General features: G+C 40.7%; 1 long non-coding RNA gene across 1 annotated transcript; it reads left to right on the top strand.

Annotated features, from left to right (window-relative positions):
- Positions 1 to 1,074: 1,074 nt before the first annotated feature.
- On the top strand, positions 1,075 to 23,974 carry LOC145123824 (uncharacterized). Its single transcript, XR_013715341.1, has 3 exons — positions 1,075 to 1,764; positions 2,398 to 2,460; positions 23,409 to 23,974. It is a non-coding gene; the product is annotated as an uncharacterized LOC145123824 (long non-coding RNA).
- The last annotated feature ends 1,584 nt before the right edge of the window (positions 23,975 to 25,558 follow it).

Raw genomic sequence — 25,558 nt, 5'->3', positions numbered from 1 at the left:
GATCAAGTTAGTTTTCTGAGAGAGAGTGTTTAGGGTAAAATTAGTGAGGAAGAATATGGATCCCCTCCTTAAGATGGAAGAGATCATTTTATACCTTTCACTAACGGATCGTGAGGACCCTGCCCAATGAGTGTGAGACGTGGCCTCCTCTAACTGGGAGAATTATGCCCACGCTAACTAACTGTCTGGTGACGTCAATTCTGGACGTCACCTAGTACGTCCTGATTGGTCATGAGTGAGTAAGAAGATCACGAGGAATATTTTCTCCTCATGAAAGGGAACGAACTGCTTCCCTGGTGCTGGAGAACTTAGGCCAAGACCGGGTCTTGGCCAAGGTTCTGGCATGATAACGTCTCGTTGATGCTTCATGTTAGATTTAACGTAGCTGTACATGGTAACGTTAACGAGTCCCTTAGACCAGTAGGCTTCTACGTTAATGACGTAGCAGAGTTGTTCTGGTCTACTCACAGACACGTGGCGGGCTGCTACTGATAGCTTATGCAGTTGGCAGAGCGAAATCGCCGTCTTTTCGGAGGTTTCATCATGAAAACGGTTCGCTGCCCCTTTAGTGGCATTTAAGCCTCTGTTCCTCCTGGCGTTTCCTCCTTACTTTCTACTTTTTCTCTCTTTGCTTTCTTGTTCCTAAGAAAATTTTTCGACCTTTTCTTCATTGTAACATCCAGTTTTCATTATTTATTTCTATGAAGGATATAAATTTTAGAATAATTGTATTTATATATATAATTAGAGAATCATTAGGGTTTTTAATTCATAAATGTATTAGCGAGATTGTAGCCATGTTTTAGTCAAATAATTAAATAATTAAGTAAATGATTAAATAATAATAATAATAATAATAATAATAATAATAATATATTTACAATGACCTTGATGAAGGAAGAATGGATTAGAAGGGGCCTAAAGGTTCATTTTAGAAACTTAGTTTGAGTTAAACCTAACGTTGTGGGGCGATAATTGTCAAGTGATCAAACTGTAGGGGCTATAATTGCCAGTTTGTGAAAATCGTCATCTGGTCCCCCCCTGTTGGGGACGCTGCGTGAGAATGGGAATCTTCCTATTTTGAGTTGTTGCTTCACCTGCATCTGATAATCTATAAATGAACCAACCCTAGCTTGAAGAATAATGGGATTGTGTGTGTTGTATTGTGTGCGTCTAGAGAGAAAGAGATAGAAGGAGAGAAACGGAGAGAAATGGAGAGCAAAAAGGGAGAAACACCATGGATGCTTGAGTGTAAGACTGTATTAAGCCAGATAGTAGGATGGTTAAAGAGAGTCGAGATTTCAATCTGGTAAGGACTCCGACGGACTCAAGTTTCTAATTTAATGCATCCTCCGGTGAGTGGCGAATCGATTTGTAGTTCTACAGCCTTGCTGGTTGCCTTTTGTCACGTCTTGTAAAGCTCTGTTCTCGATGAACCTCCATGGAACCGATGAACTATCTTAATGGACTCGGGTTTGGATTGGGGCACATGAGATGTGGTCGGGTTAATATTTCCCGATGACCAAGGAAACAGAGTCACAGAAGAAGATGAGAAATCTCGAAGTTCCATTAGAGGGAAGATGTCACAACCATTTGATGGCGGAGCAAGTTAAGGAATGGGGGGAGGCTGATGCTACCATGGGTAGATATGGACTACAGGGAAGGAGCGATGCCACGCCGGTGAGGGATCAGTCGCCGGAGGAAGCCGTGTCGCTGGAAAACAGACGTCAACCTTGAGTACAACGTTGAAGACGAAAGCTGCTGGTAAGTGCCATCCCAACTTGTCGTTCGCCAATTAGGTTAGATAAAGCTTTGGGCCAACTTATGGACAATTTAACTTAATTTGTGGCTTTATGTCTGTTGGGCTAACCATCAATATAATATATTTGGGCTAAGTGTCCTTGGGTTTAAATGCATGATAACCGAAAATAAGATAACATCTTATTTATTAGTAATTGGATTAAATCAGTTAAATAAAAGATATTTATTCTATTTAGTAGATAGCAAATAATTATGTGAATATGGTATGGTTAAACTAATTACAAGGTAATTAACTTAATAAGAATTAACTAGATTAATAAATGTATGGAATTTCAGGGCCAAGATTATAATATTGTATGGTTAAAATAATATCGACCGTTAAGTGTAACACTTTAATGAGAATGACTCTATGGGTTAAACATTTTCCACTTAATAATAAAATCAAATAACAAAAGGTATATTATGAGATAATAATAAATAATATTTTAAGTGTGAGCTAAGTAAGGATTATTAACATGGACTGTTGACCTTGACCGTTGACTTTGACTTTGACTTTGACCAAGGGTTGACCAATTTGACTTCTGAGGGTATTTTGGTAATTTGGGAATTTATGGAATGGATCATTGGTGGTTATAGGTGTTGGTGTTTGGATTCGTGTTTCGGGAGTTGATCTTTTTCAGTTCAGTTCGACAGTGAGAGGTGAGTTCTCCTCACTATACTGACAGGGTCTACGGCACAAATGTCGGCCCTTATCGGTTTTGTATACGGGTTATTGCACGTTATGCTTTATGATATGTATTGTGACATCCTCATTTTCACGGCTAGAAAAGACCGATTTTGTTTATGCTTTATAAAAATCAGAGTACTTCTTTTAATAAAAATCTTGCGGAATTTGTTCCCAGAAAAACATGATAAATACGTTATCAAAGCATTTCCGAAGAAATGTATTTTTATTCATTTTAAAACATTTGGGATGTCGTCGTTAATACATAAACATAAGCATAAACAGAACTTACATTCATTTACACTAGTGATCTACATCTCTTTTAAATCTCTCAGTGTAATATAACTTCATATCAACACCTGTGATACAAATAAACTGAGTGGGTCAGGTTGGGAAACCTGGTGAGTACATAGGGTTTTCAACCCACAATAATATAATTATTATGTTTAAACATCAAACAATCAACCCAATTACCCATCCCCATTATCTTCTTTACTCTTAAAGATCTACCCTAAAAATCAATTATTCCTCGTTCATTCATTCCTAAGGATCATCCTAAGGAATCGGCACGAAGTCCATCGTTGTCAATGACACAGCTGTCAAGCACAACTGCTAGTTCTATCACTTAGGTGCAGCTGCCAGAATTGTGACATTCTATGTGAGGCGCAGCTACCAGTATTGTCCTTTGAGCACAGCTGCTAGGGTTATCTCGTTTATTGACAGTATCGTTTTCGAGAGTCCACTCGCAATACATGTCAATGGGTTTTCAGAGTACATCGGTGAACACATCGTTCACAACACCTACAGGTTGCGAGCCTGCCAGTGTTCCACTGGACTGTCTAGAATAGTCTGTGGTTGTCATCCATACTCTGCTAGATGACGGGGCCATCATTTGGGAAAGGCTTCTCACATCGTCCACCTCTCACACTCACCTCGTGGTCTATAACACCTCTCAACTCATCATCCAACTCATATTCCATCTATTACATCTACTCATGTTTTACCCAACTTATTCTCGTAGATATATATATATATATATATATATATATATATATATATATATATATATATACAGTTTAAATCATTTAAAACATGTATAAAATCGTTCATCCAGCATAGATAGCAAGTATACAGATAATATGCACACATAGCACGTAATTTATTTAAAATACTTCATATCTATGTGTAAGATGAAAGTAACTATGCACTCACTTGAAAAGGTGGTGATTCTGAACTCAGACAGCGCTTCGCTTCTTAAAAACATAATTTCCTTCGACGAAACCTAGTATTATTACCACTAGAGTTTAGTCTATTATTTGCCGAGACTAATTAATAGTCTAGCTATTATTACTATTATATAAGCGTTAAACAATACTTATATAACCCATAATAATAGCCCAAATACTTATTATAAGTTCCTAATAACGTTACTATAATTAAATAAAAGCTATATTAAAAATAGCGTAAGCGTAGCTCACTTACAGCGGGTTTTATAGAAAATCGGGCTTTGCTTGGAGCAGCGTTCCAGAGCCGAAAAGCTCTTCTTCTCGGAGCCGTCGAGCACTCCGGGGCTTCCGCCTCGTGCTAGGGAGGTTCCCTAGGCTTTTCGGGGGGTTTCGGGGCTAGAGAGAGAGGTTCTAGAGAGAGAGTAAAGAGAAGAAAGAATGAGAAATGTGTGAAGAAAATGAGGGTGAGAGAGGTTCTATTTATAGGGTGAAAAATGGCTGAACTTGGTGCCACATGTCACCATCTAGTGGCAAGACTTGGGGAGAAAGCAATGGCCAAGATTGTGTCACATCACCCATTTTCGCACATCACACTTCCGACTTCTAAAATCCGTAACTTTCACATACGACCTCCGTTTTTGACGTTCTTTATATCCACGCGTAGGTAAAAATAAGATCTACAACTTTCATTTTGACTCCGTCGGCTAATTCTCGACCGATCTTAAATTTAACAGTACGAGGAGATTATACTGTTAAATGTCCGCGTAAAATTCATAACTTCTACATACGGACTCTGTTTTCGTCTGTCTTTTTACCGTTGAGTTCCTATTAATGAGATCTTAATTTCTCATTTAGGTCGCGTAGGCCAAAAACCGCTCGATGTAAAATTCGAGTTTCGGGCTGTGCACTGCTAAGCCAAATCTTAGAAAATTCATAACTTTCTCATACGAAATCAGATTTGGGCGTTCTTTTTTTTGTATGTTCTCGGTTTAAAGTATACTACAACTTTTGTTTAGATTTCTAAGGCTAAAAAGTCCTCCATCGTAAATTCACTATTTACGTCTCCCGGTGTCGTGCCGGTTTTGCCATAAAACTTCGACGTACCATAACTTCTTCGTTATAACTCGGATTTCAACGTTCTTTATATGTACGAAACCCTTGAGACGTATTCTACAACTTGGTTAAGATTATTTATTCTAAATAATATTTTGTCAAAAAGTCGTTTTCGACCACTATTATCTCTAAATTGACTAGCCCGGATCTACGGGCGTTACATGTATTCTGGTTATAGGATGGTTGTTATGCTAGTGATTGGTTAGATCAGTATCATGGTTATAGGATGGTTGCTATGTTAGTGATCTGTAGATCTATATGTTATCTGTGCTTGCTGGTGATCATCCATGGAGTGCCCTTAGGGACTGTCCGTGGTCACGTAGGATAGCCTGAGAACTCTTGGTCTAGGCTATCTTGCATGTTCCTTGTTTGGTTGTGGCTCTAGAGTAGGACTATTTGTTCGGGTGGCTATCTCACCTCTGGTTACTTATGGTTACGCATTCTATGGGGGTTAACTGGGAGCGAGACTGTATGTGGTTTGAGGATTAGTAGGTAGTAGTGAGTTGTATGATTGTTGTTGTCTGTATTATGTGCCTACTTGATCATGATTGTTTATATGTCGACATATGGTGTTTGGTTGGGTTGAGGCGGTCCTGCTTTGTGCTGAAGGCCAACAGACCCAGGGCGGACCGGATAGACTGCAGGCCCTAGGGGGATATCAGTCAGGCCGAAGGCCCAGAGAACGGTCCAGACAGGCTGAAGGCCCGGGTGGACGGACCAGATATGCTAAAGGTTCTGAGAGTGGGCCAGTGAGACTGTAGGCCCGGTAGGGGCAATTCAGTCTTACTGTAGACTCTATATGCATGTTGTTTGGTATTTGTTATATGATATGGCTATATTGGTATGGAGTTGGTATTTTGGGGGTAACTCACTAAGCATTCGAGCTTACATTTATCGATTATTGCTTCAGGTATTTCTGATGGTCGCGGGAAGGCGAAGGTGTGATCGTGCACCTCCTTATATTTTCATGACTAGATTCTGTGGATATTCTGATGTTTAAACTATTTTGAAAAAAAACTGTAATAACTTAATGGTTTTAAATGTTTTTAAAAGTTTTAAATTGGCTCGAATTTTATGGATGTTACATTCATACTCTTCCAAGGCTACCGTTCGTTCTTTGGGAAGGGATCTTACTACCGAAGAATGGGAATCCTTTCAGTTTCGATTCGGGTTTGTTCCCGAACACGGAGTTCAACTTCCTCTTCCAGATGTGTCGCTTTACAGTCCTCCCGAAGGCAAGGTCGGCATTCTAATCGCCTTATTCGAAGCGGGTCTGCGTTTTCCTACTACAGACTTCTTCAATCTGATTATCCGTGAGTATGGGTTTTCCGTGAGGGAGCTGACCCCGATTGCAATAAACAAGATAGTGAGTTTTGAACTCCTCTATCGTGCCCTAGGCCGCCTACCAATTGTTCCAGCATTCAAGTACTTCTTCAATGCTTACACCCAGTCGGGGACTCGGACCCTTTCTCGTCGGCGGGGAGTCCCTACCCTTATCCACGATAAAATGTCCAAGAAGAACTAGCAGGAGAAGTTTCTATGGGTGAATAGCGACCTTGTGGTGCTCAGCTACCCAAGGGCTAAGGCGTACGTCGACCGCGCTCCAACACTCTTTGGTGCTGACAAAGAACTTGCTGAAGTCCTAGAGAAGATCAACATCAACGATGAGGATTGGCTTGACTACTTCTTGGCCGCTGGCGGAATGAGCATCGCTTGGAGGGCTCGCGGAAAGACGTCGAGATTTTTCGTCGATAAAGAGGGTATTGTGCTTCTCCTTCTGTTTTCTCTTTCCCCCCTTTTTATTCGGCAAAGCATGTTTAAATCGACATTTTGGTTAACCGTCGTTGTCTTTGTTTTGCTGCCAGGTGTGGAGGAGGTTATTTCCTTGGAGAAAGCTCTTCAAGGTTTATTTGACGACGATCTTGAGTGTCGCAATGTTGACCTTGTAGAGACTCCCCCCCCCCTCCCCCCCCCGTTTCTGGTCGAGGAATCGAGGCTACCGTTGGTTTGGAAAGTGCTACTGGCGCCGGCGAGGATTCAAATCTGCAGGACATTGTTGTCATTGGCGCTTCTCAGAAGGATCCTGCCCCTTCCGGGTCCCCAAGGAGTCTCCGTCGTGTCAAGAGGCATTTTGCTTTCTTGGAGGCCTCTTCCGGTGTTCGAACTGAGACAGCTAGCACGGAGCCCCTCTTTGAAAGAAACGTAATCTGAGTTTCTTTCTATGGGGTACTAAGAGTTCCACTCGTGCCCCCGATGAAAGTCCTCCGAAACTGTTGGAGGGGGCACATAACAGGGCGACCAAACCGCCCAGTCATATAGAGGAAGAAAACACAGACAAGATCAGCCCTGATCCCACTGTTGGAGGAGCCAAGGCGAAGATTGGGTCTTCGCCTTGCCAAGGTTTCACGCCAACTGCTTCTGGTAAAACGGGAAGTGTCCCCCTTTCTATAGGGTCTCATCCGGGTGCCTACAAGCCATATTGGAGGCTAACTCCCCAAGACCTTGTCTCTGATCATGACACTGCTCTTGAGTGGTGTCGTCACGCTTTTCCACCTGCTACTACCGAGGCTTTAGCTGTCCTGGCGGATGAGCACATGGTCGATGGTCTTCGCTATGCTGCCGCCTAAGTGTCATCTTACTTGGTTGCAGCTGCTGAATGCATCTCCGATACGAAGACCATCCAGTCTCACTCGGATAGGATGGGCATCGAATGTGAAGAGCTGAAAGCCCAGGTGGCAAATATAGAAACCGTCAAGTGCAGCTGGGAGGCCAAGAAGGAGGTGGCGTTGCTCGAGAAGGAAAGCGTGAAAGAACAAGTGGCAAAACTAGAGGAAGAGGTGAGGCGCTTGAATGATCACGTGGGAGCCTTGAGTTTGGAGAATGCTGGCCTAAGCGAGCGAACGGTATAGTTGGAGGTCGATCTGGTAGGGGAGAACGCTGCAAAGGGAGTGCTGGAGAAGGATATTTCGTGGATCCTTAGCGACGGGCTCAACCGGGTGGTGGACAGGGTGATCGAGAGCCCTTAATTTCTTCAAGGTTTGGTTCATGTGCAGGCAGCTTGTGTGGCGGCAGGGGTGGAGCAGGGAAAAAGAGTTGCAAAAGAGCTGGTGATTGTTGGGGAGTTTGATCTAGAGGTTGAGGTGGACGTGGCCACTAAGACCCAAGAGATGGAAGATGCCATGGCGACTTTCACTGAAACGAAATTTGTTGGCTATCTCCGCCTGGGCAGTCTGGACATGGCCGTACTCCGCAATCTTTGTCAAGACGTTCAGAGCGATGTGTCTGGCCCTGGCCCAAGCTCTTCACCCGGTGATGGTAACACCCATGTCCATAAGTAGCGTTGTTTACCTGGTCTATTTTGACGTAACTCCCGTGAACAATGTTTTCTATTTCTTTCTTTGTTTTTTGTCTTTGCTGCCTTTAGTGGCAGCCTTAAAGTCCGGAAGTCCTGCGATTTGACAATGTCCACTTTTAATTTGTGGGTATGAATGTTTCTTGTTACCGCATATATTCTTTTGTTTGGTTGCTTCGTGTACGGTTTATGTTGGCCATCACATGGTATTTATGCAGGGTTTGCTTATACCCCTGGTCTGAGTTCTTTTATTGGTGAACTCTATATGCGTTACTAATGCTGGTCTTTGAGAAATTTGTTCTAATTTGTTGTTTAAATACCCAATGTGTAGCCAAGATCATCATATTGAGGCTCACCTGGTTGTGCTTTTCTCATTAGTGGAAGGTTATGACGCTTCTACACTTATGTCACATGTTCTTTTGTATGTTTGTTATTTGCTATAACGTGATTGATGAACATGTTTCGGGAGAAAGGTTATGAACCTTTTTTATACAAACCCCCTGGCTGCCTCCTTTTATCAATTTCGCTCGTGTGACGTTGGATGATCAGTCCTTGTTGTCACACGGTAAACGTACACAACCTCTTTGTTTTACTTTTCAAGCTTGGAAATAAGGAGCGTCTGAATTGCTTCCACTCTTTTTGTTTTCTAGTTTTATTGTCGGAGTGTTATAAGACTGAAGATGGTAAAGTAATTTTTGCTGGTTACATTTATATGTCAAAACTAATACAAAATGCATTTGCTAGCATTGAATCTATCATTAACACTCGTTTTAAGAATAAAAATGGTGCAGGCTCTGCGCATTCCATGTTCTTGGAATGGCACGCCCGTCTTGAGCTTCTAGGACATAAGCACCATTCTTATGGGCTTCCACAATTTTGTTCGGTCCTTCCCAAGTGACACAGAGTTTCCCCAATAGTTCAGTGTGGCTGGACTCGTTCTTTCTTAGCACCCATTCTCCAACCTTGAAGCTCTTAACCCGGACCTAGCGGTTGTAATAGTTCTCAATTCGTGATTTGTATAGTGATTGTAGCATCTGTGCCGCCTCGCGCTTTTCATCGAGCATGTCCAGGTCCTGGCGTCACCCTTCTTTGTTGGCGGCTTCCTTGAAACTCTCTGTTCGCATAGAGTCGGCCACTATTTCTAATGGGAGGACTGCTTCCGCCCCGTAAGTTAGACTAAATGGCGTTTCTCCCGTGTTTGACCTTGTTGTGGTACGATATGACCACAGTACTGTCGGGAGCTCATCCACCCAGGAGGACTTTGATCTGAGTATCCTTTTCTTCAAACCATTGACTATGGTTTTGTTTGATATCTCAGTTTGTCCATTGGCCCGAGGGTGCGCCACTGACGTGAACCGACGATGGATTCTCTTGTCTTCGCACCACTCCTTGAAGGGACTCCCTTCAAATTGTGTGTCGTTATCACTTATGAGGATTCTGGGGGTGCCAAAACGGGCCAAGATATTCTTGGTCATGAACTTTATCATTTGCTTGCCAGTGACGGTAGCCAGCAGTGGGAATGGTCCCACTATATCATTTGCTTGCCAAAACGACCACTAACAAGAATTTCACACCCCCTGGCGCTGGTGGGAATGGTCCCACTATATCAATCCCCCATTGATGGGAGGGCCAGGGGCTGGTAATGCTAGTCAATGACATGGCCGGTTGATTTTGGAAGGGAGCGAATGTCTGACATTCTTTACATTTCTTGGTTAGGGTTGCGGCGTCGTTATACACGTCTCGCCAATATACTCCTAGGTGGAGTATTTTGTCTGTGAGCGCTCAAGCGCCTTCATGTGCCGCCGCGTCCCCGGAATGACTTCCTTCCAGGTGTCTGTCCCTTTGTTTTAGAGGTGCACTTTAGCCATGGGCTTAAATACCCTATTCGGTATAGTTGGTTGTCTCTGATTGCAAAATGTGACGCCCTGATCTTCACTTTTCTCGCCTCCTCTGGGTCATCCGGTAGAACGCCATGGCGCAAGTAATCGACATAGGGTTTCGTCTATTCTGGAGTAGTCGATACTATATTAACCCTTTGGTTATCAATACTTCTCTCTGGGAGTACTTCAACTAGCACTTTCTTTGTTAAGTGATCATAAGAGGTAGAGGCTAGCTTGTTGAGAGCATCCGCCCTTGCATTCATTCCCCGGGAGATTTGTTTTATTGAAAAACTTTTGAATGTGCTGGTTAGGCTACGGACTGCATCTAGGTATTTCTGCATCCTTGAGTCTTTAGCCTCGAATGTTCCATTTATCTGGTATGTGATAAGTAATGAATCAGTGAGAGTTGCTAATTGCTTTGCACCAACTTCCTTGGCCAGCCTCAGACCCACCAAGGGTGCTTCGTACTCTGCCTCATTGTTAGATACTTGGAAGTCGAATTGCAGCGCGAAAGTGATCTCTTCGCCGTTGGGGCTTTGGAGGATCAGGCCTGCGCCTAAGCCTTCCTTACTTGCCGCGTCATCGGCGTATAGCTTCCAAAGTTCTTTGTCGGCGTATAGATTGTCGTCGGCACTCCCTTAATTGTATCTGGAATTTCAACCAGGAAGTCTGCGAGGGCTTGGGCCTTGATGCTAGTCCAGGGGTGGTAATGGATATCATGTTCGCCTAATTCTATGGCCCACTTGGCCAGGCGCCCGGACTTTTCCGGCCTTAGTAGCACTTGCTTTATCGGGTAACTAGTCAGAACATCCACCTTGTGGGCTTGAAAATACCTCTGTAGTCGTCTAACAACGTATACCAGAGCGAGGACCAGCTTCTCTAAGGTCGGGTAAATGACCTCTGGTCCATGTAGGGCCCTACTAACAAAATGGATGCGGACCTGCTTGCCCTCCCTCTCCACTGCTAACACAGAGGAGATAGCTTCTTCGGAAGCTGCTAAGTACATCTGTAGTGTCTCCCCTGGTAGCGGGCAGGCGAGAGCCGGTAATTGGTGTAAAGCATCTTTCAGTTATTGCAATGCCGCATATGCTTTTTCTGTCCATTTGAACTGCTTTTTGTCTAGGCACCCTTTGAGTGTTTGGTACAGAGGAAGCGCCTTTTCTGCAGATTTGGCAATGAATCTTCCCAATGCGGTCAACCTACCATTGATCTCATGTACACCCTTGAGGTTGTGGGGAGTTTTCGACTCGAGGAACTCCTGGATTTTAGTGGGATTGAGCAGAATCCCTTCCTTGGATATCTGATACCCAAGGAATTGCCCTTCCTCTACCCCAAAAGTACACTTAGATGGGTTTAACTTCATTTGCGCTTTAGCTAGCGTTTTGAAAGTTTCTTCCACATCATGGAGCAATGTTTCTTCATTGCGACTCTTGACTACCATGTCATTGACATAGACTTCAATATTCCTACCAATTTGATCGACAAATATCTTATCCATGAGCCTTTGATATGTAGCACCCGCATTTTTAAGCCCAAACGACAAATATCTTATCCTTTCTCTTTTCAATTCTTTTCGAGTTTCTTTTGAAAATTTTCATATTAAGTCCTCAGTTTGAGTCCAGACACACCCAAGAGTGTGCCTGAATCCCTCAAACCAAGGCTCTGATAGCAACTTGTAACATCCCAAAATTTAAGGCCAAAAATTTCGTTTGAATTAATTAAAAACCACTTAGTAAATCTCGCTCAAACATTTGAAAACATTCCTAATAAAACAGTTATTAGAGTTTTAATCCCAAAGATCATCTATTGCGGAAAACGTAGTGTGATGCGCTGCGATCGCCCCGAGCTCCTTCCTTCGAACAACATTAGTACCTGAAACAAATAGCTGAAAGCCGTAAGCACGAAGCTTAGTGAGTTCCCCAAACACCACATACCATAGATATCAACTGAGCCATACATGTCATACATACTACGAGCCATACATATCAATCATAACCATAACAAGTAAGGTACTATGTGCCGAACATAGTCTTGCCATTATGCCACGGGCCGCCACGTGGTCTTTCTTGCCAAGCCTGGGCCACTCCCTGGGTCTTACAGACAAGTGCCAAGGGTCACCCCCTGGTCTTCCATGCAAGCATCACAAAGACAACATACATACTACTCTACGTAGCTAATCAGCATATAGCGTGCCAGGAGCCACCTCTGGGTCTTTCATACATAATAGCATATAGTGTGCTAGGAGCCACCTCCTGGTTTTTCATACATAATGCCTAGGGCTAACCCCCGGGTTTTCCTTACCATACATAATAACATACTGAGTGCCAGGAGCCTCCTCCTGGTCTTTCATGCATAATTCCTAGGGCTAACCCCCAGGTCTTCCTACCATACATAAACTAAATGGGCCGGCATTGTGGCCGTAGACCCATACACACAGTGAGGAGACTCACCTCGTACTGTTGAACTGCTGATAACCCTCTGGCTGCTAACCAACAACTCTCCGAACTGCTGCTCCTCTGGCTCCCCGAGCTACCAATACCAAATAATAGTAACACCTAGCCTAACTGTCCTCAAGAAGTCAACTCTGGTCAAAGTCCTGGTCAAAGTCAACCTTCCAGTTGACTCGACTCGTCGAGTTGTTCTGCCAACTCGCCGAGTCCATGCTCCTCAAATCCCAAACAACCCCGACTCCACTCGTCGAGTCTAGCGAGAACTCGACGAGTTCTCCTTCATCTAACACTTCGGGACAATCTTCAACCGACTCGCCGAGTTCATTCTTGAACTCGTCGAGTTCATCATCATCGTATGAATATCTAGGCCATGACTCGCCGAGTTGTATGAACAACTCGTCGAGTTCATCTTCATAACTAAGAAGATTGTCTTGGACTCGCTGGGTCTGTTCATACACTCGCCGAGTCCTATGATTTCCAGGTCCAAGACAAACCCCTAGCAGGCTGAGTGTTCCTTCCACTCAATCTAAACCATTTCTAGAAGACGTTTTGGGGGGAAAGCGTCCTGACTCGCCGAGTCACCCAAGTGACTCGCCGAGTCCCTCTTTGTCCAAAACCATACAGTCGATTAAAATGGGTCTCAATGCATCAAAACCATAGATCTGACCTCCTAGGGTCCATTTCTTACGTAAAGTTCCAATCTTGACGTCCATGCATGGGGTTTTTGGCTCAAAAGCCATAAAATAGGTATATATATGAAGCATGGGTCTCCCATGGCCATAAAGTTGGCACCTTTATGCCATGGGAACCCTCAATGGTTCCAGATCTGAAGTACAAACCCACTTATGCACACAATTCCGACTATAGCTTCACTAAGGCTTAGGAAAAAGGTAGAAAATAGCCCCAAATCAAGATCTAAGCAAAGAATAGTCAAGGTTTCAGCTTTATACATCAAGTGAGCTGGAATTGGGGCACAACCTCGGGATCTACTAACTTCCACTTGAACTTCCAAGTTTCCTTCTTCTTCTTCAACTTCAAATACACACAAAAGGCACCAAAAGTCTCAAGAACACTCAATAATGGCTTAGGGTTTTGAGTTAGGGTTTCTCTGGGTTGGGAGGAACGATGGAGGCTGGGTTGAGGCAAGAAAAGTTGTTTAAATAGGGTGCAAACTCTGAACATTAGGGTTTTGTCCAGACAGCTCCTACTCGTCGAGTCGGTCCCCCGACTCGTCGAGTAGGTTACTAAAACTCCCGCATAATGTCGAGTCTACTCGACGAGTTGGGCCTCCAACTCGCCGAGTCCTAGAGTAATACCAAATTTCTTGAATTTGAATACGTACCAAGAACCGGGTGCTACAAATCTCCCCCACTTATTTTAGACTTCGTCCTCGAAGTCTGCTGCTGAATCCGGAAAAAGCTCCGGGTAGTGCTCTCTCATCCCGTCCCCCGACTCCCAAGTCCATTACGAGCCCTTGCAGTGCCGCCGTTGCACCTTCACCGACTCCACCCTTTTGTTCCTTAGATCATTCGACTTCCTGTCGAGGATAGCTACTGGCTGCTCGTTGTTACTCAAGCTGTCACCCTCCTGAATATCCCCTAAAGGCACCACTGCTGAATCGTGCAATTTACACGGACCACCTCCTAAAACCAACAGAACTTCGAGCTTCCGCAAGCCACTTCTGTCTCCTAAAGTCTGAATCCCATGCTGGTCTGTCTCCCTGACGGACCGCCTACATTCCAAAACTACCATGTCAAAACTTCATCAAGTAACTGACCAATGCACACTCCATAGTGCCAATTTTCCAGACGCTATCATCAGAACAACTCCATGTTCATAACTAGCTGTAGCATACTGATACTTGACAGAGGACTCAGATAATCCTTCGAGTAGCAAATTCATCCCTGTAACGGTTAGACTCATATGAGAGCTGTGCTACATGGTCAAACCATTACTCTGAGATTATTCAGTTCGTCTGTAAGTGACTTAGTGCCTTCGTTTGGTGAGCTAATTCGCGCACCAGGTTCCTCACAGTACTCCCTTCTATCCGATCATCCTGCTGTCTCTTAACCACTATTCGGAGAAGAAGAACAAAATGGAGAAAAATGATGAAGGGGAAAGGCCTTTAGGCCGATAACATAAAGGAAGGGGAAAAGAGGGTAGGTGGGGTGGGTAGGGTGAGTTATGAGGGTGTGCATGGGTAAGGGTGAAGTGTAAGGTTTTGTGGGAAAAAGGAGAGACACCTTTGTCTCTCTTTGCTTTTTATAAAAGCAAAAGTCAACTAGCATTATTTTTATAATAAAGTTGGCATTTTTTTATAAAAGAGTGATATTTTTATAAAAATGATGGTGTTTTATAAAATAAATATGGTATAAAGGATGTATAAAATATTTAATTTGAATTATAAAAATTCAAATTATTATAACAAGCATTATTATCAAAATAATGATACGTTACATGAAAGTTCGGTTTAATTTCCAAGTTCGTTTCGTTAAAAATTGGGTGTTTTAGCCGGGTATAGACTTTGTCGCATTTAGTGACGAATTCACAAAAAATTTGTGTTTGTAGCCTTTGCTATGAATTTGCCCCGTAGTGTAAGGTTTATGAACTCCACTACATTGAGTTATGAATATTATTTATACTAAAATAATATAAAATTGAATTACCGAGTTGTTACGATACTAACCTTATTTCGGGTTTATATTCGATAATTTGCAACTAAAGAGGTACTTTGTATTATAACTTGTCAATGATACATTAGAAACATTAGAGAATATCGCATTTCTCTTAAAATTCTAATACGATTTGAGTTGACCTGGTTGAATTTTATTGACTTTATTTGACCAAAAATTGACGGTTGTCACATCATCCCCCCATTATAAGGAATTTCGTCCCGAAATTAGCATTCCGAGTGGGTCCTCAAGGGTTGGGGAAAAGATGTGGGTATTTATGTTTCATTTGGTCCTCACGTCCCCAAGTAAATTCAGGTCCTCGCTTGGCGTTCCAACGGACCTTTACTATTGTTATATGGCTTTGCTTTGTTCTCCTGACTTCCATGTCCATGATTTCCACAGGTTCCTCGACGAAGTGGAGACTCTTGTTTATTTCGATTTCGTCAAGTGGAATGACGAGCGTCTCGTCGGACATGCACTTCTTCAAGTTCGACACATGGAAAGTGGGGTGAACGTTACTGAGTTCTTGCGGTAATTGAAGTCTGTAAGATTCCGAGCCAATCCTGGCAAGGATCTCGAATGACCCGATATACCTTGGATTCAGTTTCTCATGTTTTCCAAAATGTATCATTCCCTTCCAGGGTGAGACCTTCAATATTACGCGGTCGCCAACCTGGAATTCCAAGGGCTTTCGTCGTTTATCCGCATAACTCTTTTGTCGATCCCGGGATGCCTTAAGTCGTTCACGGATCTGAACGATCTTCTCCGTAGTTTCTCGTATGATCTCAGGGCCGGTGAGTGTGCTATTAGGCACTTGTCCTTTTGCTAGTTCGGTGTCACCCACTTTAGCCCAGCACAGGGGTGATCTGCATTTGCATAGAGGGATTCAAATGGAGCAACTTTGATGCTAGTGTGATAATTGTTGTTGTACGAGAACTCGATGAGTGGTAAGTGGGTATCCCAAGCTTTACCGAAGTCTATCACACATGCTCTCAACATATCTTCCAACGTTTGAATAGTTATTTCACTCCGCCAGTCGGTCTGTGGGTGGTAGGTTGTACTCATGTCAAGCCTGGTTCCCAAGGACTTTTGTAGCGATTGCCAAAACCGTGAGGTAAACCTGCTATATCTGTCCGAGATAATGGATATTGGCACACCATGCAGTCGTACAATCTCCTTGATGTACGTCCTCGTTAGTTTTTCCATCTTTTATGTCTCTTTTATTGGCAGGAAGTCTGCGGATTTGGTTAACCTATCGACAATCACCCATATGGTGTCGAGTCTACCAGTTGTGTTGGGCAATTTAGTTATGAAGTCCATGGTTATCCGCTCTCACTTTCACTCGGGTATCTCCGGTTGCTGTAGCAAACCCGAGGGCTTTTGGATTCTACTTTAACATTGGCGCAATCCACGCACTTGCCCACAAAGGTAGTGATTTCTGCCTTCATGTTTGGCCACCAATATAGTTTCTTGAGGTCTAGATACATCTTATCAGACCCGAGGTGAACAGCGTATTTGGTCTTGTGAGCCTCGTTCATGATAACGTCTCTGTACCCACCAAATTTCGGTGTCCAGATACGATTCATGAGATAATGAGCTCCGTCACCCTTGACCTCAAGGTTTTTATCCATTCCTCACAAGGCTTCACTTGCGACATTCTCAGGTTTCAAAGCCTCAAGTTGCGCCTCCTTGATCTGTGTGAATAGGTGTGAATGGATAGTTATGGTCAATGATTTTACTCGGCGGCCCGAGTATTCTTTTCGACTTAGGGCATCTGCTACTACGTTGGCCTTGCCCGAATGATAGCGAATTTCACATTCGTAGTCATTTAGTAGCTCTACCCATCGTCGTTGTCTCATGTTGAGATCCTTTTGATTGAGAATGTGCTGGAGACTCTTATGGTCAGTGAATATTATACACTTTATGACATAAAGGTAGTGTCTCCAGATCTTTAGAGCAAACACTACTGCTCCCGGTTCGAGGTCATGCATGGTGTAGTTGACCTCGTGAGTCTTGAGTTGTCTCGAGGCATAGGCAATAACCTTCCCTCGTTGCATGAGCACACAACCTAGACCCTGCTTGGACGCATCGCAGTAGACCATAAAGTCTTCCGTCCCTTCTGGGAGAGACAAGATCGGAGCACTGCATAAGGCTTGCTTTAGCGTTTGGAAAGTAGTTTCTTGTCTATATTCCCAGTTGAAGGTCAATCCCTTATGAGTGAAGGTAGTGAGTGGCTTTGCAATCTTGGAAAAAATTTGTATGAACCTCCTGTAGTAGCCAGCAAGGCCTAAGAACTGGAGAATTTCCGTCGGTGTCCTTGGCGCTTCCCAATTTTCGATTACTTTGATTTTGGAGGGATCCACATGTATCCCTTCATTGCTGACCACGTGTCTCAAGAAGTCCACTTTCCGAATCCATAATTTGCATTTCGAGAACTTCGCATACAGCTTCTCCGTCCTTAACGTCTCTAAGACTTGTCGTAAGTGTTGACTATGCTCTTCCTTACTTCGTGAATAGATTAATATGTCGTCGATGAATACTAACACGAATTTATCTAAGTAAGGTCGGCATACACGGTTCATTAGGTCCATGAACACTGCGGGCGCATTAGTCAGTCCGAAGGGCATCACTACGAACTCGTAGTGACCGTAGCGAGTTCTAAATGTTGTTTTAGAGATATCTTCCTCCTAGACTCACAGCTGATGGTACCCCAACCTTAGATCAATCTTTGAGAAGTAGCTTGATCCTTGCAGTTGGTCGAAAACGTCGTCAATTCGGGGTAGGGGATATCGGTTTTTGATGGTGAGTTTGTTCAACTCCCAATAGTCAATGTACATACAGAATGATTCGTCCTTCTTTTTTACGAACAAAACTGGTGCTCCCCAAGGTGAGAAGCTTGGTCTGATGAATCATTTACTTATCAGTTCGTTCAGCTGACTGGATAATTCATGCATTTCGGTCGGAGCCAATCGGTACGGTGATTGGGCTATGGGGGTGGCTCCAGGAATCAAGTTGATTTTGAATTCGACTTGTCGCACGGGTGGTACTCCCGGAAGGTCTTCTAGGAATACGTCGGGAAAGTTACAGACCTCTGGAATATTCTTGATATCTTTTACTTCTCTCTTCTCGTCAATGACGTGAGCTAGGAATGCATGACACTTCTTGCATAGATAGTTCTGAGCCTTGATGCAAGAGACGATTCAGAGATTTGTGCCAAGTTTGTCACCGTAGATGACGAGGTTTTCGTTGCTCGGTAGGTTAAGGCGAACGACCTTTTCGTAACACAATATATCGGCATGGTGAGGACTTAACCAATCCATGCCAATGATAACGTCAAAACTCCTTATCGTAACCGGCATTAGGTCAATTTGAAAGGAATGGTTGTTTAGAGTCAGGGTGCATCCTATGTATATGTCGCTTGTGGTTTCAGTTTTCCCGTTAGCCATTTCTATGGTAAACATTTCGTTAAGTGTTTGAGGTTTTTGTTTGAGGAAATGTTCGAATTTATGACTCACGAAACTCCTCTCCGCACCGCTATGAAAAAGTATGCATGCATACGTGTTATTGAGAAGAAACGTACCGGTAACCACCACAGGGTCTTTTATCGCCTCTTCGTGCCCCATCGTTAGGACTCTTCCCATGCCTTCGGCATTTCTGTTATTGGCTTTTAGGCACTCTCTCTTGAAATGCCCCATTTCCCCGCATCCGTACCATGCTTGGCTCACCCCGACATTTGTGGTTTGGGCGGTCGGTTGGGCTGGCGCCTTACAGAAACGGGCGGTATGCCCCTTTTTGTTGCAGTTGTTGCAATGTATTTCCCGGCAAACTCCATTGTGGCGGAAGTTGCACTTGCAGCATTTGGGTAGGCTCCCATCATATTGTTTTGTTGGTGTTGGGGCGGTAGGGACAGTGGCAGCGTGGACTGCCACAACTCGTTGTCTCTTTGCGGGCTCTTGCGTCGGTTGGTCCTTCTTCTTGTTCCAGAACTTCCTTTTGTTGTCTCCCCCTTTTGTTTGTTCGGGGATGGCTGTCCTAGTGCCCTGACAGACTCCATGATCCACCAGCCTTTGTGCCAAGCGTTTGGCACTGTCAATGGTGGCTAGGTTTACAGATACCACATTTCCTTGAATATGGGGGGGGATAGTCCCTAGATATAACGTTCCACCTTTTTGCTTTCCGGGGTGACCATCCCGGGACATAGCACCTCCAAGTCGTTGAACCTAGTAGTATAGGCTGCTACATCGGAGCCTGTCATCGTGAGGTTCCAGAGTTCTTGTTCCAACTTCTGAACTTCGCCCCTCGGGCAATATTATTCCAACATCATGATTTTCAAGTCCTCCCAGCTCATAGAGTTGGCCACCGGGAGAGTTAGTGAATTGACGTGGCCATTCCACCAGGAGAGGGCCCCGTCAGCGAATGTGCAAGCCGCGAACTTGACCTTGCTTTCTTTCGGGCACGCACAGATCTCGAATACTGATTTTGTCTTCTCGAACCATCTAGTCAAGGCAATGACACCTCCGCTGCCATAGAGAGACTTGGGCTTGCAATTTGATAAGTCCTTGTAGGAGCATCCTCTTTAGTGTCCATGGCTTTTGCCCTGATTAGTACTATTGGTACCGTTTCCATTCCCATTTGTACCATTGGTACTGATTTGTGCCATGACGGCTACCACAGCGGCCGTCACAGCGGCTTGGAAGGCAGCAGAGTCCGCCTGAGGAGGTGGTGGCGGTGGTGGTGGAGTTGTTGATGTGTTGACGACACGTCTGATAATCCGGCGTGGTGGCATCCTTCTGCCATAAAGTTTAAAGATGAAAGGATGGTAAGTCCTCTATAATGGTTATAAGTCGGGTATTATCGAAATGGAATGTCTCAACTATATGTTTGATTATGTCGATTGTGCAAGAATAAAGGTATAAAAGACACATAAAGAGTCTAGATATATGATTCTATAGTATTATAAAATACTCCTATAGTATTTTTAAACTTTATGTTTGGTTCTAGAGTTTATTTGTATAGGATGTTGGTAAGTTTTAGACTCGTTGATCACCACGACTATTCCCAAACACATGTTAGTCATATCTCGCATAAATATAGTTGATCAGGCTATATTTATCTCATATATGATTACATAACTATCTAGGCTTAATCGTAGTGTTCAACTTATCTTTTTACTTTTGTACTGTTCTTGTTATGCCACCATTCTAGTGTGTATGCATGTACTTATACTTTATATGAAAAATATATTTATATTTTAAAAGTATACTTGTACGAAATGTTTTAGTCGGAGAGTTTTAGTCTCATTGCATTTATAGTTGTATATCTTACATGGTTTGATATACTTAGTTCACTATAAACAATAATCTGATACCAATCTGTCACACCCCCAAACCAGGATGGCAGAAACGTCTGGGGGTGCATGACTTTCATGTAATGTATCATAACAAATGAATAATAGTGATCAAAGCCATACAACCATCATAACTTATAATTAAGAGATTACATTGTATCCAAACTTGGTTTGTTTCAAATACCAAATACATATGACAAAAGTAATTAACATGATGTTGTGACGCCCCATCCTCAAAACCATTTGATTACATGTTTACTGATTTCCTGAGAATACAAGTAGTTTTGAAAAATTTCAACAATTAAGTTGGTGAGTTCATAAGAGTTTTGTATGAGAAAAATCTGTAACTTGTCCTTGTAAAATGATAGAGTATGCCTTCAGAAAATCCAATATTTTCTTTTATAAAAATGAACTGTAAGTCTTAAACCCTAAGAACCAAAATGTAAGTATTGTTGTACTGGAAAATAGTATCATGTAGTTTTATCATTATATAAAACCATTGGAATGTATGTTAGCCTCGTAAACCATATGTATTGTTAATACCTCATGTGAGTTATTATAGCCCTGCTAAAAGACATAGATGACCCGTTACGACGTTCTTCATGTGTCGGAGTGTCATGGTATTTGTCATCCCAGACCTGCCGGTCTAGCTGTTGCAAGCAGCTTAGGTGCGGGTTTGTCAGTCCCGTATTGATCTATACACAAGTATCACGCTCTCTTACGGGAGATTCTGGTTATAAGACAAGACTTTTGTAGGTACTCTGGTAGGTACGTGAAGACTATGGCTCACAAAATTGTATTAACGGTTTACGAATAGTGTAATGAAAATCCTTTTGTAAGTGGAAGTATTACCCTTCCATAGTAGTTAGATAGTATAAAATAATTATACCTTTAAATAATTATTTGATTCGTCCAAAATGAAAATATAGTGTTAAAGACTCATAAAACTATCCAATTATAGTTTATAATAAATGTTTTGTTGTTTCCATATATTTTCATATATATATATATATATAAAAGTTACATGTTTAGATGTCTTTAAAAGATTATAACATATAGCTTACATCTAGCGCAAAATATATGCACATTTAGCATGACTTAGCCATTGTTCTAGTTGTTGCCTCTTTTTAACGATATTTAACTCTAGTTAACTTTGTAAAACTTATTTTTACCTTTTTGGGATATTTAACTAGTTAACTTTATATGATTAAGACACATATTTTTAGTCAAAACCCTAAAAAAATGATGTCGTAAACTTGTTATGACTATTTTTGTTAGAAAACCCACTTTTACATAAAATAATAGAATTTTGAGTTTTATTTTTGTGAAACTAACTCTTTGATATTTCTGACTAGTTTTAAGACACATGTCCCATAAGATTTTATATTATATTCCACAAAAATGGTGTTATAACTAGGTTATAACCATTTTTGCTATAAAACCATCTTTTGTTCATAAACACTCTAGCTTTTAAAGTTTTGTGGTTATAACTTTTTCTCAAGAGCATATTGTAATGTTTAAACTTGTTTTTCGTAGTTTTACATTTCAAACTAACATACCACACATAAATTTTCAAGTAACTAGTAATAATCATATTTCATAGAAACAATACTTTATACACAACATAGAGATGATGCATGCATAATAACTTGTGTTATTACACAAATTTTACTTGTATTCCCCTCCTAAAACATGAAAAACTCGAAAATATGGGGTATGAACTCACCTTATGTGTGTTTTCTTGATGAATGAAAGGCTGTAGATGGAAAGTTTCAAGTCAAGAACACTTTGAAGATTTAAAGATCCTATGAATAGTAACACATGATAATGTGTGTAAATGGATTGAAACTAGTTTATAAGTGTGAAGAATCACTAGAAGATGAAGGAAATACTTACCAAAAACTCAAGAAACAACTTGGGAGAAATTTGTTAGGGAGAATGAGAGCTTTTCTTGGAGAAGAAGAACAAAATGGAGCAAAATGATGAAGGGAAAAGGCCTTTAGGCCGAGATCCTAAAGGGAGGTGGAAAAGAGGGTGGGTAGGTGGGTGGGTAGGGTGAGTTATGAGGGTGTGCATGGGTAAGGGTGAAGTGTAAGGTTTTATGGGAAAAAGGAGAGACAACTTTGTCTTTCTTTGCTTTTTATAAAAGCAAAAGTCAACTAGCATTATTTTTATAATAAAGTTGGCATTTTTTATAAAGGAGTGATATTTTTATAAAAATGATGGTGTTTTATAAAATAAATATGGTATAAAGGATGTATAAAATATTTAATTTGAATTATAAAAATTCAAATTATTATAACAAGCATTATTATCAAAATAATGATACGTTACATGAAAGTTCGGTTTAATTTCCAAGTTCGTTTCGTTAAAAATTGAGTGTTTTAGCCGGGTATAGACTTTGTCGCATTTAGTGACGAATTCACCAAAAATTTGTGTTTATAGCATTTGCTATGAATTTTCCCCGTAGTGTAAGGTTTATGAACTCCACTACATTGAGTTATGAATATTATTTATACTAAAATAATATAAAATTGAATTACCGAGTTGTTACGATACTAACCTTATTTCGGGTTTATATTCGATAATTTGCAACTAAAGAGGTACTTTGTATTATAACTTGTCAATGGTACATTAGAAACATTAGAGAATATCACATTTCTCCTAAAATTCTAATACGATTTGAGTTGACCTGGTTGAATTTTATTGACTTTATTTGACCAAAATTTGACGGTTGTCACATGTTATGCATTAATTTGTATTTCTTGGAATCTATATTTTAAAGATATGTATATATATATCCCATGATGCTTTGAAATGTGGGTATTTGGCAAATGTTCTTTTAAAATTGTAATAATATTGGTTCGTATTTTTATCGGTCAGGTGCAGGTAGCTTGTGAAGTTTTCAGAGGTAGATCGACAATCACAATGATCGCTTGATTGTTGACAGAATCCAATAGAAAGAGATGTTGGTGACAACATTTTTGGTGCTGCAAGAAATGTAGATGTTATGTTGATAGATAAGATATTTGTTTCTTAAATAACCTAACTACAAATTTATATTGTTTGCATAATTGGTGTTTCAAGATGGGAATTTCATGTTTATACACAAACACTATTTGGATTTTTGTTGCCTATCGACCACCGTTCTAGAAAAAATGTCAAAAAAGACTCATGTTTGCAATAATTAGTACACTTATGTTAGGTGGGATTAAATGTATGAGTTTATAATGTTACAGGTATATATGGTATGGACGATTGATCCAGTGCCGGAACAGAGGGAATAGGTTAATAAAAGAAGCTTACCACTTGATAGCATATCAATTGCTGATAATATGACTTGTAAATGTTCATTGTAGTTGTACATATTCTTTTTATTTGTATTATGGTGCAATAATTGTATTCGATTGGTATCCTAATCGAGATCAACCTTTGAACATATAAAATAACTGATGCCATAACTTTTTGTTGATCATTAAACTATGATATTTTAGATATAATAAACTTGATCTATAAATAATAAGGTGTATTTGTATTTTCATTTTTGAATTAGTGGATATGATGAACATGTATTATATGATTTTTAGAACCCTTGAGACTTATAAGACCTTGTCAAATTGTTTCTTTAATTTAATAAATTTTTATAAATCTTTGATTTTTTATTACTATATTTAATTATCAATATTATTTTTTATTACCCGTGGTTTCCACGGATTGTAACCTAGTTTTATTAGTATTAGTAACTTGTTTCATATTTTCGTTTATCTTTATTAAGAGAGCATGTTCATGTGCATTAACTATCCAACTTTTTTATGAGTCCCTTTCTTGGTCTTTTCAAGACCCCTTCATAGCTTAAAAAAAATATAATTGAACATCTTTTGGTGGATATGGTCCATAATGTGTTAAGACAAGAACAATAACATTCTTTGTCTTCCCAATGATATAAGTTTGTATCGATGGAAATTGCAAATCATTTACCTTTTGAGACCATTTTGAATCAAACAACAGTACTAGAAATTAAACTTCTTATATAGAAAGAGATTTGAACTTGATAAGCAAATTGTTAGATAGACGTAACATCTTATGGTGCAAAATTCGTAGGGATATATTAATTTTGCGAGCATCATTCATGGGTATGCAGTTGTGGTTGTTGGTAAAATAGTAGTGCTGATATTTGTGATGACATATACACATCCACGTTGTGTGGAAGAAATTATTGCAAGTACGTAAAACAGTAAAACAGAAGTATATCTCAAATCGATTTACACATGTGGGATAATTTTAACAGATAAAATACTAGTCTCGCTAATTTATGGCGAATATCCATCCATCACTTGAGTAAGTAGCCCTAGACCTAGCCCCAAATCAATATATTTTTTGATTGTTTTTATCAAGTGCATTTATATATTTCTATTTTGTAGAACTATATTTTTGTTTTATTTATTATGTGTTTAATAATAAGATAAGTTTGACTGCTAAAAGTTTAATAAATGAAACTTCCAACTAAATGAAAATTTTAAGTAAATGAGAGTTTTATAATTTCTATTAAAAATGACAATTAGTTATAAAATATCAATAAAAGAGTATTATGGTGATAATACATAATTACTTTTTTTTATAAATCTACTAATCAAACAAAAAATATATTTCATTACATATCAGTCAAACTCATTACAAATTTTATTTTAATTATTTTGAAAATTTTCATTCTTTAAGAAAACAGTCTAATCATATGTCTAATAGATTCTAATTCCTTTGACAAAATTCATTTTAAAATAAAAATAGTCTACTAACCACACGATCTATTGAATTTTAGTAAGTCATCAAATGTAATACTTTAATCACTATAAAAAATTAAACAGTAAATTGATCAATAATAAACTATGTCTATTTTTTCTATATTATTTTAAAAATAAATAAATAAAAAATAAAAATAAAAATAAATTGATACTCATTTATCCCGCATCTGGTAATTAAGAGCGCTAAATCACGATGGTGCCACCATGGCAGGCGCCTCCATTCAAATTGTAGTA

This window comes from Lactuca virosa, chromosome 7 (assembly GCF_052849685.1).
Source record: "Lactuca virosa cultivar CGN04683 chromosome 7, Lactuca_virosa_CGN04683_v6, whole genome shotgun sequence".
Lineage (NCBI taxonomy): Eukaryota > Viridiplantae > Streptophyta > Magnoliopsida > Asterales > Asteraceae > Lactuca > Lactuca virosa.
Note: the sequence above shows the minus strand (reverse complement) of the source record. Positions and strands in the feature narration are given on the sequence as shown.